The sequence below is a fragment of the Canis lupus genome, chromosome 13 (assembly GCF_011100685.1).
Source record: "Canis lupus familiaris isolate Mischka breed German Shepherd chromosome 13, alternate assembly UU_Cfam_GSD_1.0, whole genome shotgun sequence".
NCBI classification, from domain to species: domain Eukaryota; kingdom Metazoa; phylum Chordata; class Mammalia; order Carnivora; family Canidae; genus Canis; species Canis lupus.
The window spans coordinates 28019706-28033592 of record NC_049234.1 but is presented as its reverse complement, the minus strand read 5'-3'; positions in this window follow the sequence as shown (position 1 = coordinate 28033592).

The window sequence follows — 13887 nt, the reverse complement described above, 5'->3', positions numbered from 1 at the left end:
GCAAGTCCAAAATCTGTAGAGCAGACCGAAAGGCTAGAGATTCAGGTTAGGAGATGAGGCTGCAGTCTTGAGTCTGAAACCCACAGGCGAGAAACTCAGTCAGGTTTTCAGTGTTGCAACCTGGAGGTACAGTTTCCTCTTCTTTAGGAAACCTCAGACTTCGTCCCTGAGGCCTTCAACTGATTGGATGAGGCCCACCCACATTATGGAGGTTAATATGCTTTTTTTCATAGTCTACCGATGTGAAAATTAATCACATATAAAGAATACCGTAATGCCACACCTAGACTAGTGTTTGACCAAGCAAATTGGCACCATAGCCCAGCCAGGTTGACACCTGAAGTTGACCATCACAAGACTCTTAGACTGGCTTTTCCTCCTTTATTCTTCCCACTCTCTCACTCCTGTTCCCTGAAATGACTTCCCAAATAAACAGCCCTGCCCTCAAGTTCTTATCTCAGGTTCTGCTTTCAGGGGAGCCTAGCACACGTCACGTAGAACACGGTTCTACTGGTCATCTTCCCTGGCTCCAACTCTTGATAAATTTCACTATTTAACCATTTCACACTTCTTTCCAATGGCTTTCAAAAACACTTTGAGGTGATCCCTGGATGGCTCAGCAGTTTAGCGCCTGCCTTTGGCCCAGGGCGTGATCCTGGAGTCCTGGGATCGAGTCCCACGTCAGGCTCCCTGCATGGAGCCTGCTTCTCCCTCTGCCTGTGTCTCTGCCTCTCTCTGTGTGTGTGTGTGTGTGTGTGTGTGTGTGTGTGTGTGTGTCTCCCATGAATAAATGCATAAAATCTTTTTTTAAAAAAGCACTTTATTATACACACGCAGCATAACTATGAATAATACAAAGCAGCATTATATACGTGAGGGTGACCGTCTACACATACTGTGGCTGTTTGGGAAAGAAGGTGATTCCTATAGGTTGTCATCGTCAGAAAAGTTTTTAAGCAGGAGGAAAATAATTTTTGAAGATTTATTTATTTATTTCAGAGAGAGAGTGAGAGCACACGTGTGAGTAAAGGGAGGGACGGAAGGAGAAGGAGAGAGAGAATCTTAAGCTGATTCCCCACTGAGCACAGAGCCAAGGATGGGCTCGATCCCACGACCCTGGATTCATGACTTGAGCCAAAACCAAGAGTCGGATGCTCAACCAACCAAGTCACCCAGCTGCCCTAAGGAGGAAAAATTTTTATCTGACACTTGCAAGATATGAACAAGATGGAGAAGGGAGGGAAGGTACTTCCAAAAGATGACGGGCAATATACCAATAGCTGGCATTTAGTGAGCACATAATATATGCAAACCATTTTTCTGACCCTTGTTTGTGGATTACTTCATTTAATCCTCATTAATAACCTTGTGAAATGTGTATATTATTTATACTTTGCAGACAAGGAAACAGAAAGAGAGAAGTTTAAGGATCTTGCCCAAGGTCCCACAGAGCTGGGATTCAGACCCAACATCCAACACCAGGTCCCACACTGGAAACCACTATACTGTACCCTCCTCACTAGGCTAAAATGTGTGTCTTTGGAACTAGGATGAGGAGCTAGGTTTTAGTTTTGTTTTAATTGTGGCAACATATGCACAACATGAAATTTACCATCTTCATCATTCTTCAGTGTAAAGTTCAGTAGTGTTGTATATTCACATCCTTTTCTCTGCAGAATCCCCAGAAATTTTTCACCTTGCAGAACTGAAACTCTATACCCTTTCAACAACAGCCCCTCATTTCCCCATCCCCCAAGAAGCCCCTGACAACCCCATCCTACTTTCTGTTTCTATGAGTGATTACTCTAGACATCTCAGAGAAGTGATACCATTCAGTATTTATCCTTTTGTGTCTGCTTTTCGCACATAACATATTGTCTTGAAGTTTCATCATTGTTGGAGTATGAGTCAGAATCTCCTTCCTTTTTAAGGCTGAATAATATTCTGTTGTACGTTTAGACCACATTTTGTTTATCCATTTATTAGCCAATGAGCATATGGGTTGCTTCCACCTTTTGGTTATTGTGAATAATACTGCTATGCATATAGATATCCAAATATCTGTTCAAGACCCTCCTATAATTCTTTTTGGATATATGCCCAGAAGTGGAATTGCTGAATCATATGATAAAATTCTGATTTTTTTTTGAGGAACCACCATACTGTTCTCCATAGCAGCTATACCATTTTACATTCCCACCCGCAGTGCTCAAGGCTTCCCATTTCTCCACATCCACAGAGGAGTTAGGTTTGGATCCTTCTGAATTTGATGTGAAGGCAGGACATCCAAGTGGAACTATCCAAGAGACAGCCAGAGATACTGACCACCACTCAGGTGATAGGACAGTACAGCTGATACTCGGGTTTTATCCAATGGAAAGGGAGAGAAGCCATGAAAGATAAATGAGTTCACTGAGACGGTGGAGGGAGGCGAGCAGGAGGTGAGGACTACGCCTTGGGGAATGGCTCACTTGGGTGGCACATTAATTCACAAGTGGCAGCTGCTAATTGTTTTTAAAGGTTCATTCTCTAAGTTAAACATTTCCCTGCAATTCCCAGATTTGTTCAGCAAACTCTTTCGCATAAAATAAATACCACCTTATCTCTGATGGAGTTAGCCAAAATCAAAATTTGAGACTTCAATGATAGTTAACATCTGTAGAGCTTTTTATTTTTCATATATGTAATCCTTAGGACAACCGTGTGGGGTAGACATTAGTATTTGAACTAGCATCCTTGAGGCAGGAGGCAGAGTGTTGAGTGTCTCTTCCAGTGGAGGGACCAGCTCTCCTGGCCTTATTGCAAACTCCCACCCAGGTGGGGGAATTAAAAGGGAATGATCAGATATGGGGCACTGAGAATGGCTTGTTTGCTAGTTGGCAGGGACACTGTGCATTTGAAGTGTATGCATAAAGATCAGTGGTTGGGGGAACCTGGGTGGCTCAGTTGGTTAAGCATCCAACTCTTGATCTCAGCTCAGGTCTTGATCTCAGGGTCATGAGGTCAAGCTCCATGTTGGGCTCCACACTGGGCATGGAGCCTGCTAAAAAAATTTAAAAATTTAAAAATCAGTGGTTGTCAGGGATTTGGGTAGAGGGAGGGATGACCAGGCGGAAATTAGGGAATTTTTAGGGCAGAGAAATTATTCTGTATGATACTGTGATGGTAGATATAAGTCATTGCACATTTGCCAAAACCTACAGAGTGAACATAAAGAGTGAGCCCTAATGTAAACTTTGCACTCTAGTTAGTAACAACTCACTTAGTCTTGTAAGTGGTGGACTTGGGACCCAAACTAAGATCTTCTGATACCAGAATCTATATTTTTTCTATGATCTCACTCCATTTCTTGAGAGAAGCAAGGTCTTCTTTGATATTTAAATTTTGCTCTAACTTCAGAAGATTCTAGTTCTCTAACCATTATAGGAGTTGATTACAATGCACACGTGTGGGCACACACTTACATGATAACACTTAAGCGTCCCTCAGCCAGATCATATGGCCTTCCAGCTCCTCAAGTGACACGTTTAGTGTGTGGAAAGACTAACCCTACACGGAATCATACCAAGAAACACAGCAGGGAAACTAAAGCTAGGGTGAGGACTAGGACATTGAACCACACAGGGATACCCAGGGCTTCATGTCCATAAAGAGGATGATCTTGGGGGGCCTGGGTAGCTCAGCCAGTTAGACGTCTGCTTCAGCTCAGGTCAAGATCCCAGGGTCCTGAGATCCAGCCCCTGCATCAGGCTCCCAGCTCATCAGGAAGCCTGCTTCTCCCTTTCCTGACTGCTACTCCCCCTGCTTGTGTGTGTGCTCTCGCTCTCTCTCTCTCTCTCTCTCTGTCAAATAAATAGATAAAATGTTTAAAGGAGAGAGAAAGAATGATCTTTTTGTTTGTGGAGGAAGGATAAAATGGATTCGGTCATTCAATAAACATTTACTGAGACCTTGGGACATGGATGAGTAAGACCTAGTTCTTGCCTTCAGGGGTGGTGGGGTGGGGAAGGTGAGTTAACATATGATTGTGTGCAATCATATGTTAACTTCAGGGGTAATACTCAAAATATCTTATAACTGGAAGAGCATGGAAGCCCCAGCCAATACGAATGGATGCTCAACCATCCAGAGCATGCTGCAGCCATAAATAAGCCATAAGTATTAGTCAGCTCAGGCTGTCCTAACAAAATACCATAGACTGGGTGGCTTAAACAACAGACATTTATTTTCCCACAGTTCTGGAGGCTAGAAAGTCCAAGATTAAGATTTGGTTCTGACGAATGCATTATTCCTGGCTTGTAGATGGATGCCTTCACACTATGTCCTCACATGGTGGGAGGAAGGAAAATTCTGTTGTTTCTTACTCTCCTTATAAGGGATGCCAGACTTATCATATTAGGGGCCTAGCCTTTGACCTCATTTCATCTTAACTATTCCTAAAGACCCTGCCTCCAAACTCATTAGGGGTCAAGGCTTCAACATGTGAATTCAGCAGGGGAACACAATTCAGTCCATTGCTCCAGGTACACCCTGATAGCAGCATGATAGCGCCATTGCTGCTCTGAAGGAAGTGATTATAGGATGCTTGGTGATGACTTCTAGCTTTGTTAGATTGATTGATTGATTTGAGAGAGAAAAAGGGAGGGATTTGAGAGAGAAGGAGATGGAGTCATAAGCAGACTCTGTGCTGAGCATGGAGCCTGCCCTGGGACTCAATCTCCCAACCCTGAGATCACCACCTGAGCTGAAACCAAGAGTTAAATCCTTAATTAACCAACTGCGCCACCCAGGTGGCCCAACAATGATGCCTGGTAAGAGGAGATATTGAAGCTGGGTTTTGAAGGGTGAGTAGAAGTGAGCTAAGAGAAAAAAAAAATAGAGGAAAGGCTTTCCAAAAAGTTGGACAAGCGTATACGAAGACAAGTTGCTGTGAGAGGACAGAGTACATTTAGAAAATGACAAAACTATGGCAAGGCTGGCATGAGAAGTAGGTACGAGGGAGAAAATGAGAGCGAAAACCAGCTCAAAGGCCCTGTGTGCCATCCAAGGGAGGGTAAATATTATCTGAGGGCATTTAAAAGACCACAGAGTATTATTATGTGTGATTTCTTATGTCCTTCAATAATGTCAGCACAGATAATGATTTCTATTTACATATCATGGAATAAATAATACAATTTTATCTCTCTTTTTTTTTATTTTTGCTTTCCTTTCTTTATTAATAATATTTTCTGGGGGCACCTGGGTGATTCAGCTGAATGTACCACTCCTGATTTCCTCTCAGGTCATGATCTATAATCATGAGATCGAGTTCGGCATCTGGCTCCATGCTTAGGAGGGAGTCCGCCTGGGATTCTCTCTTTCCCTCTCCCTCTCCCTCTCCCTCTGCCGCTCCCCCAACTCACATGCACTTTCTAGCTCTCTCAAATAAATAAATAAATCTTAAACAACAAAAAAATGTGTTTAGTATTACAAATTAATACATGTTTACTCATTCCCTTTTAAGATATACGTACATGATACATGTGTTTGGGTGATTTTTTTAACCTTTTAAGATTTTATTTATTCATGAGAGATACAGAGAGAAGCAGAGAATAGGCAGAAGGAGAAGCAGACTCCTTGCAGGGAGCCCAATGCGGGACTCAATCCCAGGACTCTGGGATCACGACCTGAGCAAAAGGCAGGTGCTCAACCGCTGAGCCACCCAGACACCCCCCTTTTTAACCTTTTTATAAGTGAATCCCTGCTCAGAAAGAATCCAGAGTTGGGATGCCTGGGTGGCTCAGCGGTTGAGTGTCTGCCTTTGGCTCAGGGCATGATCCCGGATTCCTGGGATCGAGTCCCACATTGGGCTCCTTGCATGCAGCCTGCTTCTCTTCCCTCTGCCTATGTCTCTGCCTCTCTTCCTGTGTCTCTCATGAATAAATAAATAAAATCTTTAAAAAAATAAAAAGAAAGAATCCAGAGTTGAATACATACATAGCAAGTGTCAAAAGGGCAAGCTGCCTGGTTAAGCAGGATAGAGGAAACAAGTGTCCCACATTGTCAACGCCCTTCCCAACATACTGAGACTTCCCTGAGGAACTCAGGGGCTCCACACGACATCATTTTTAAAAGTCACTACTCTCCAAAATGAATTTACTCTTCTATAGAAAGAAGCTGATTTCTTCAAATAATAACAATACTTCTTAATGACTAATACACAGCACACAGAGCGTAAACCAAAGCACCGTAGAAGAAATTACCTCTTTCAGCATAATAACTCTACAAAGTTCAGTGACATCCCCATCATCCCCATCCACAGATGAGGAGGCTGGGGCCTGATGAGGCAAAGTAATTTGCCTGAGGCCACACAGCTACCAGGTGGAGAAGCCAGGAAATAAAGCCAGGCAGGCTGCCTCTGGAGCTGGTGCTCTCAGCTGCTCTGCTCCACCACCTGGCCCATCAGGCACTTACTTTGTACCAGACACAGTGCTAGGCTCTCTGGTAGGATTTGTTTATGAAAGAGTTTGTGTAAGAAAAAATAAGATCAGAGGGATCCCTGGGTGGCGCAGTGGTTTAGCGCCTGCCTTTGGCCCAGGGCGCGATCCTGGAGACCCAGGATCGAATCCCACGTCAGGCTCCCGGTGCATGGAGCCTGCTTCTCCCTCTGCCTGTGTCTCTGCCTCTCTCTCTCTCTCTCTCTCTCTCTCTCTGTGTGACTATCATAAATAAATAAAAATTTAAAAAAAATAAGATCAGAAAGTTAAGTACACTCTTCCCTAGACAGTCCCTGGAATATAGCAGACTTTTAAGGAATTTTATTGAAAGAATGCGCTTATTCTCTAGTGCATTAGATGATGTAAGAAAAGACATTAGGATTCGAAGCCGATGGCCAATAAAGAATTTTTGAGACCTCTTTGGTGCAAAAAGGTGGCTTTATTGAGGCACGAGGATATGACCCATGGGCAGAGAGAACGGCACTGGGGTCATGAGGAATAGCCTGTTATATACTTTCAAGTTGGGAGAGGGTTAGGGAGAGCATAAGTCTCTAAGGAATTTGGAAGCAAGGTTTCCAAGACCTTGGGGTGGCTAGCCATTGTTGGGGAGAGGTCATTTATTACCGTCTAATAAAACCTTAGTCATGAGACCCTTCAGATGTATATTGATGGGTTATATACTTAGGGGAGGATTGCCAACACATATCTTGGGGGGCTTAGAGAGAAAGGAAATTTCTAAAGGAATTTTATATGTTAAAGTAGATTTACAGGGTCCTGGGGATTGGGCTAAGATTGCCTTTTGCCCTTAACAAAGTATTAACATCGAGGCAACTGAGTCCGTAAAGGAAGGTCACTAGGCATGTTTCAAGGACTTGTCAGTGGGCTGTGAGTAGTATGGAAATTTAATAATGTTTCTTCTGCTTTTGTTTCCTACATCATTAGATACATTACATTTCCCCAAATTGATGTCCCACCAACTTCCATTTGGATGAAAAAGTCCTTTGCCCTCACTGGACTCCAAGTGAATCTATACTCCCCACTGTGTGCTTATAGAAGAAATTACTTATACTGAACAGCACACAATATATGAACCTCCCAGGGTTGCTGTAACAAAGCACCATAAACTGGGCGGCTTACCATAGAAATTGACTCCCTCACACTTCTGGAGGTCAGTGACAAGAGCACTCGGAGCATCTTTTGTTATAATATTTGGTCTTTGACCCTGGTTCCTGACACAGAGCTCCTGAATTCTTTGGAATTGCCTCAGTGACAGGAGTGTCTTTTGTTTAATGAGGTGACTTTTGGGGTGCTCCTGAATAGCTGGTCACCAGAAGGACCAAGCCACAATTAGAAGCTCAGAAGGGGAGAGAGGCTGGAGATTGAGTTAATGATCAATCATGTCTATGTGAGGAAGCCTCTATAAAAATCTCAAAAAGTATGTGATTCAGAGAGCTCCATGTTGGTGAACCAATCCATATGCTGGGAGGGTAACGCACATCACCTTGCATGTGCAACTGGTGTCTGAGGTTGGAGGAGGGCAGTCTCGTAGGCCTGGGTCCTTCACCTGTGAGGTCTGTACTCACTCTAGTTAGTGTCAGAACTGAACTGAGCTACAGGACACCCGACTAGGGCCAGAGAATTGCTTGGTGTGGAAAACCCACACGTCAAGTGTCAGAAGCATCGAGAGCAAAGGAGAAATGCAGAAGTGTTGTTTCCAACTCAGCATCTGCGAGATGGAATTAAAAACAAGAAATGAAAAGAACAAACAAAAAAATGAGAAATGCACCCAAAATGGAGTCGCTCATGCTAGGCCCCACTTCACCAAACTGAGACCTAATTACAATTTCAGCCTCTCCCAGATATGGAATCCTAAACCAGTCAGTCAGGAATCACCAGATCAGCACTATTAGGTGATCTGCCTCATAGATCCCCCTGCCCTCCCCTCAAGGGAAAGGAGCCTTGCAATAACCAACCATTCTTCTGCCTCGTATGACTTCCTTGTTCCCTCTCCCTTCTGCCTATAAAAATCTTTCATTTTATACAGCTCCTTCGAGCTCCTCTCTGTTGAGATTGCCAGCTGCCTGATTCAAATTAAGGTTTTTTTGCTCAAACTTAAAACTTTTAATATGCCTCAGTTTATCTTGTAACAATGGGAATAATCATCATTATTGCTACCTTGTTGCTTGCCACGAAGAATACATGAGTTCATATTCAAAAAGTACTTGGGGCAGCCCGGGTGGCTCAGCGGTTTAGCGCATCCTTTGGCCCAGGGTGTGATCCTGGGGTCCCAGGATCGAGTCCCATGTCGGGCTCCCTGCATGGAGCCTGTTTCTCCCTCTGCCTGTGTCTCTGCCTCTCTCTCTCTCTCTCTGATGAATAAATAAATAAAATATTTTTTAAAAAATACTTAGAACAGTACCTAGCACAGAAGATACACTCTATAAAAGTTAGCTACCATCACCAGAGGATAAGCTCCCAACCATTATGCTATTAGGCCACAGTTTTAATTTCCTATCCTGAAAATGAAAAACAACGATAAATTTCTTCCTTGGTTCTACCAAATTGAGAATGCACTTCTTCAGGGTTCGACAATGCCAACTGACTCTATAGATACCAGAAGTTGGAATCAAAAATAATACCAATAAATACTAATTAATAATCTAGTAATTAGAAAATTTTATATATATATATCTAGGCATATATGTGCATTGAAATAAAATGACAAATACAGACCCAAAAATGGTGACACAGCATGGAGGGACAATGATAAAATTGAGAATAATACTTGCTTTTATTTCATAAACTTTTGCTTTTTTTTTTTTTTTTTTTTTGGTAGTTCTCCCTAATGAGACTGTATTCATTTCCTAATCATAAAAGTAGCCATAAAAAAACTGCTATTTTTGAAAGTAAGATCTGGGCAAAGGATCTGTAAGCCCAAAGGAAACAGAAATGCACCCACGTCCTTTCCCCTTTTCTTTCATCTCAGGACGTGCCCTGAGAAATGAAAAGGCACCGAGCCTTCACCATTGTCCCAATGTGAGATCACAGAGCGGTGACTCAGAAGCGGCTTCTGACACCAGGCAGTGCCTGAGTCAGGAAAAGAACACGAGGGCTGAGCGCCGCAGCAGCCAGCCAGCTCTGCAGAGAATTGGGGCTCTCCAAACCAGCTCAGGGCACAGGGCAGTACAGTCAGGAGAGCTGTCAGCAGGTTCAGACCCTGGACTGTGCAAGGCCAGGCTCGTCTAACTAATGATATTAATTGCAAGGTGGGAGCTAAGCAAGCCGGCAGACAGAGCACATTACAGAATTGAAGAATATCCGAGCATAGAAACCCCCAATCCAGCTCCCTCATTAGGCCGCTCCACCTGCAATAGAAATCAAAAGCTCTCAGCATCAAGACTTCTTTTGCTTCAGCTCCCCGCAGAGCCTTGCATAGGACCAGGGACACAGGAAATGCTCTGCTTGGATTATTTTAATCAATATCTCTCATTTTCCTTCCTCAGCATCTATTGTTCCTTTTCCGGGCAAAAATCCCCCAGTTTGCATTGAAGGAACCACCCTTTCCCCATTCTTGATGGACCTGTCAATTGAGGTGACCTTCCTTCCCCTGCCCAGGAGGTGGCTGGACCCTGAGCCCCGGCCTGAGCCAACTGGATGCTCTCTGTCTTGAACAGGATGGAGTGGATTCCCCCTACCAAGACTTTCCATGCACTCCAAGGTCACCCAAATCCCTGGAGCTGCGATGGTCCCTATCCTTTTAGAGACCTGCTTCTGCAGCTTTTCTCCACTTCTGAGAGCTACCCAATATATCTTTCCAATAAACTCTTTTTGTATTTAAGGAAACCAGAGCCCTATTTCTGTTGCTTACATCCAAAGAACCCAAACTTTGCTGTTTCTCATCACAAAGAAAGTTAAATAAAAATAAGAAGAATTAGCATTGATTTGTTACTATTAATAAGGTTTTTTTTACACCATTGCTTTTTCTGGATGTAGTGCAAACCAGCAGCTCTCAGAGAGGTTCAGTGCCTTGCACCAGGTTACACAACTAGTAAGTAACCAGAGTATGCCTAGGTCAAACTAGGTCTTTAGCCTCAGGGACCGGGTTCTGCAGCCCGAAGGAGACCTGTTGCACTACTTGTCCCCATTGCTATCAGCCCTTTGAATTTTTCTCTACTTGCAAATTGTGGGTAAAAGAGAGAGAGCGAGAGTGGGGAGGGGGAATAAGAGACTGTGAACTATAGAGAAGAAACTGAAGGTTGTTGGAGGGGTGGTAGGCAAGGGGGATAGGCTAGATGGGTGCTGGGGATTAAGGAGGACCCTTGCTCTGATAAGCACTGGGTGTAGTCTCTAAGTGATGAATCACTGAATTCTACTCCAGAAACCAATATTACACTGTGTATTAACTGGAATTCAAATAAAAATTTGCAATAAAAAAAAATACAAAACAAAATACTCCTCAAGGACAGAAAGAAACTCTTTCTCCTGCTGCTTTCTTTTCCAGGCCAGGACTCCACCAGGAATCAAAGTGCTCAGGCCCCGTGCAAGTTCTCAATGTGAGAATCTCTCACAAAAAGGGAAGCAGATGGGCAAATAGAAAAACCTCGGGCTTCGGCAATGTTCTTGCAAAGGGTATTATTCTAGGTCCTGGGGACAGCGTGGTGAAGAACGCAGACAAAAGCTTACGTTCTAGTGAAAAATATATTCCACAGATGAACAGATAAATTCAGACTCCAATACCAGGTAGTGATAAATGCTCTGAATATCAAGCAGAATGCAGAGCTGGCGAGTGGAATTTTACAAGAGAGGAAAGCACATTTACAAGAGAGGGGAGCACATTTCAGCAGGTCGGAATGAGTGACAGAGCAAACCAGACCCATATCTGGGGAAGAGGGCACCAGCTGAGTGAGCGAGAAGGCACGAAGGGAGCTGCTGGGTTGTGCAGGGAGCGCTGTGGGGCCTGTGCTGTGCTGAGGGGTGAGGGGAGGGCGGGGGGCTTGCATGGCAGGAAGAGGCCTCGGGGTCTCAGTAAAGACTTCAAATTTAGTCCTAAGTGTGATGGGAAGCTACAGGAGGGATGTATAGGGCTTATAGCATCCAGTGACTTCTCTTTCAAAAAATCATTCTAGCTGGTAGAAACAACCCAAGTGCCCATCGATGCATGAATGGAGAAACAAAATATGGCAAATCCATGCAATTGAATATTGTTCGCCATTAATAGGAATAAAGTACTGATACCTGCCACCCCACCCCCCCCACACACACACGTGATTCCAGTTATGTAAAGAATCCAGAATAGGCAAATCGATAGAAGCAGCAGGTTAGCAGTTGCCAGGGTCTGAGGGAAGAAGGGATGGAGAATGACCACTTAATGGGGACGCAGCATTTCCTTTTGGGGGTGATGCAATGTTCTGCAACTAGACAGTGATGGTGATCCCACAACATCGTGAAGGAACTACAACCTAGTGAATTAGACAGTTCAGCATTATTAAAAGGATGAGTTTCATGTTCTCTGAAATTTTTTTAAAGGCTTTATGTATTTATTCATGAGAGAAGCAGAAAGAGAGGCAGAGGCAGAGGGAGAAGCAGGCTCCCTGAGGGGAGCCCGATGTGGGACTCAATTCCAGGACCCAGGGACCACAACCTGAGCCAGAGGCAGAGGCTCAACCACTGAGTCACCCAGGTGCCCCTCGTTCTCTGTATTTTATCACAATTTTTTTTAAGATTGTATTTATTTATTTTATGAACGAACAGACTCTGAGCTGAGCCCAGAGCCCCACACAGGGCCTGATACCACGACTCCAAGATCATGACCCCAGCTGAAACCAAGAGGCAGTCACCCAAACAACTGAGCCACCAGGACACCCTATTTTATCACAATGTTAAGATAAAAAATAAAAACTCATTCTGGTCTCCACATGCAGAGAAGGAATGGGAAAAGAACAAAACAGAGGATAGGAAAGTTCACCCTGGCTCCGCCTTGGGCTTTGGCACATTCCTTTCCTTCTCTAAGCCTCAATTCCTTCATCCATGGAGATGGAGTTCTCATAGGTGTCACCTCCTGGGCTTGTGGAGAGGCGTGGAATATTTTGAAGTGACCCACAGCTCAATCCATGGACCTTTCCTCTTTCTGACTCAGACTTACTGCCCTGGGGGATCTCATCCAGTCTCCTGGCTTTAAATTCCACTTCCCAACTTACTCCAACCAGCTATCTCCCCTGAATGCCAGCAAGCCAACTCAGCATCTAAACTTGAGTCTCCAACCTCCAGCTTCACATACCCAAAACAAACCCTTGATCCCTGCCCTTCCCCTGACATATAACTTTACTCCCCATCTCTGTAAATGGAGCCTACATCCCTCCCAACAGGGGCCAAAAGTCTAGGAGTACTTGACCTTCCTCTCTCTCATCCCCACTTAGTCAATAAATGCAGCTATTTCTGTCTTCACAGTACACCCAGAACCCAACCTGTTTGGGTGCAAGCCACCATCACAGCTAGCCAGGATTATGGCACTAGCTCTCTGGTCTCCCAGCTTCTGCCATTGGCCCCCTTCAATCTGTCCTAAACAGGGCAGCTCCAGAGATCCTATTCAAATGGAAGTGATTATCATGTCAACCCTCTGCTCAACCCCTCAAACACCCTCACATTTCACTAAGAACAAAAACTGAATTCCTCACCCAGGTGACAAAGCCTCACATGATAAGCCCTCTGGCTCCACCACCTGCCTCTCCCTCCACCTGTCTCTGCTTCAGGGGCCCCCTTGCTGTTCCTCCATCGAAAGATGTTTCCACTCGGGACCCTTGTACCTGTTCCTTCCACCTGGCTCTTCTCTCAGTTCCTCTGTACTCAAGGCACCTGGGTGGCTCAGTGGTTGAGCGTCTGCCTTCAGCTCAGATCATGATCCTGGGGTCCTGGGATGGAGCCCCACATCAGGCTCATCACAGGGAGTCTGCTTCTCCCTCTGCCTATGTCTCTGCCCCCCTCTCTCTCTCGTATCTCTCATGAATAAATAAATTAAAATCTTAAAAAAAATTTTTTTTGCATAGGGTAATACACTTTTTCAGCTGTAGATTATGATATCAAAATAAAGATCATGTATTTCCAAGGAAATGTTAGCATTTGAATTGAAATGTGCCTGAACATAAATCACACATCAAATTTTGAGGAGAGAAAAAAGAATGCAAAATATCTCATTAATAAAGTTTTACAATTGATTACATGTTGAAATGATAATATTTAGGGTATATCAGACTAAACATAATACACTACTGGAATTAATCGCACCTGATTCTCTTTTCTTTTATTAGGTGGCTATTAGAAATTTCTGAGAGGCCCGTGTGGCTCACATTGTGTTTCAGATAGCACTCCACTGGAACATAGGCTCCTTCAGGACTCGGCTCCCCTGGAAGCA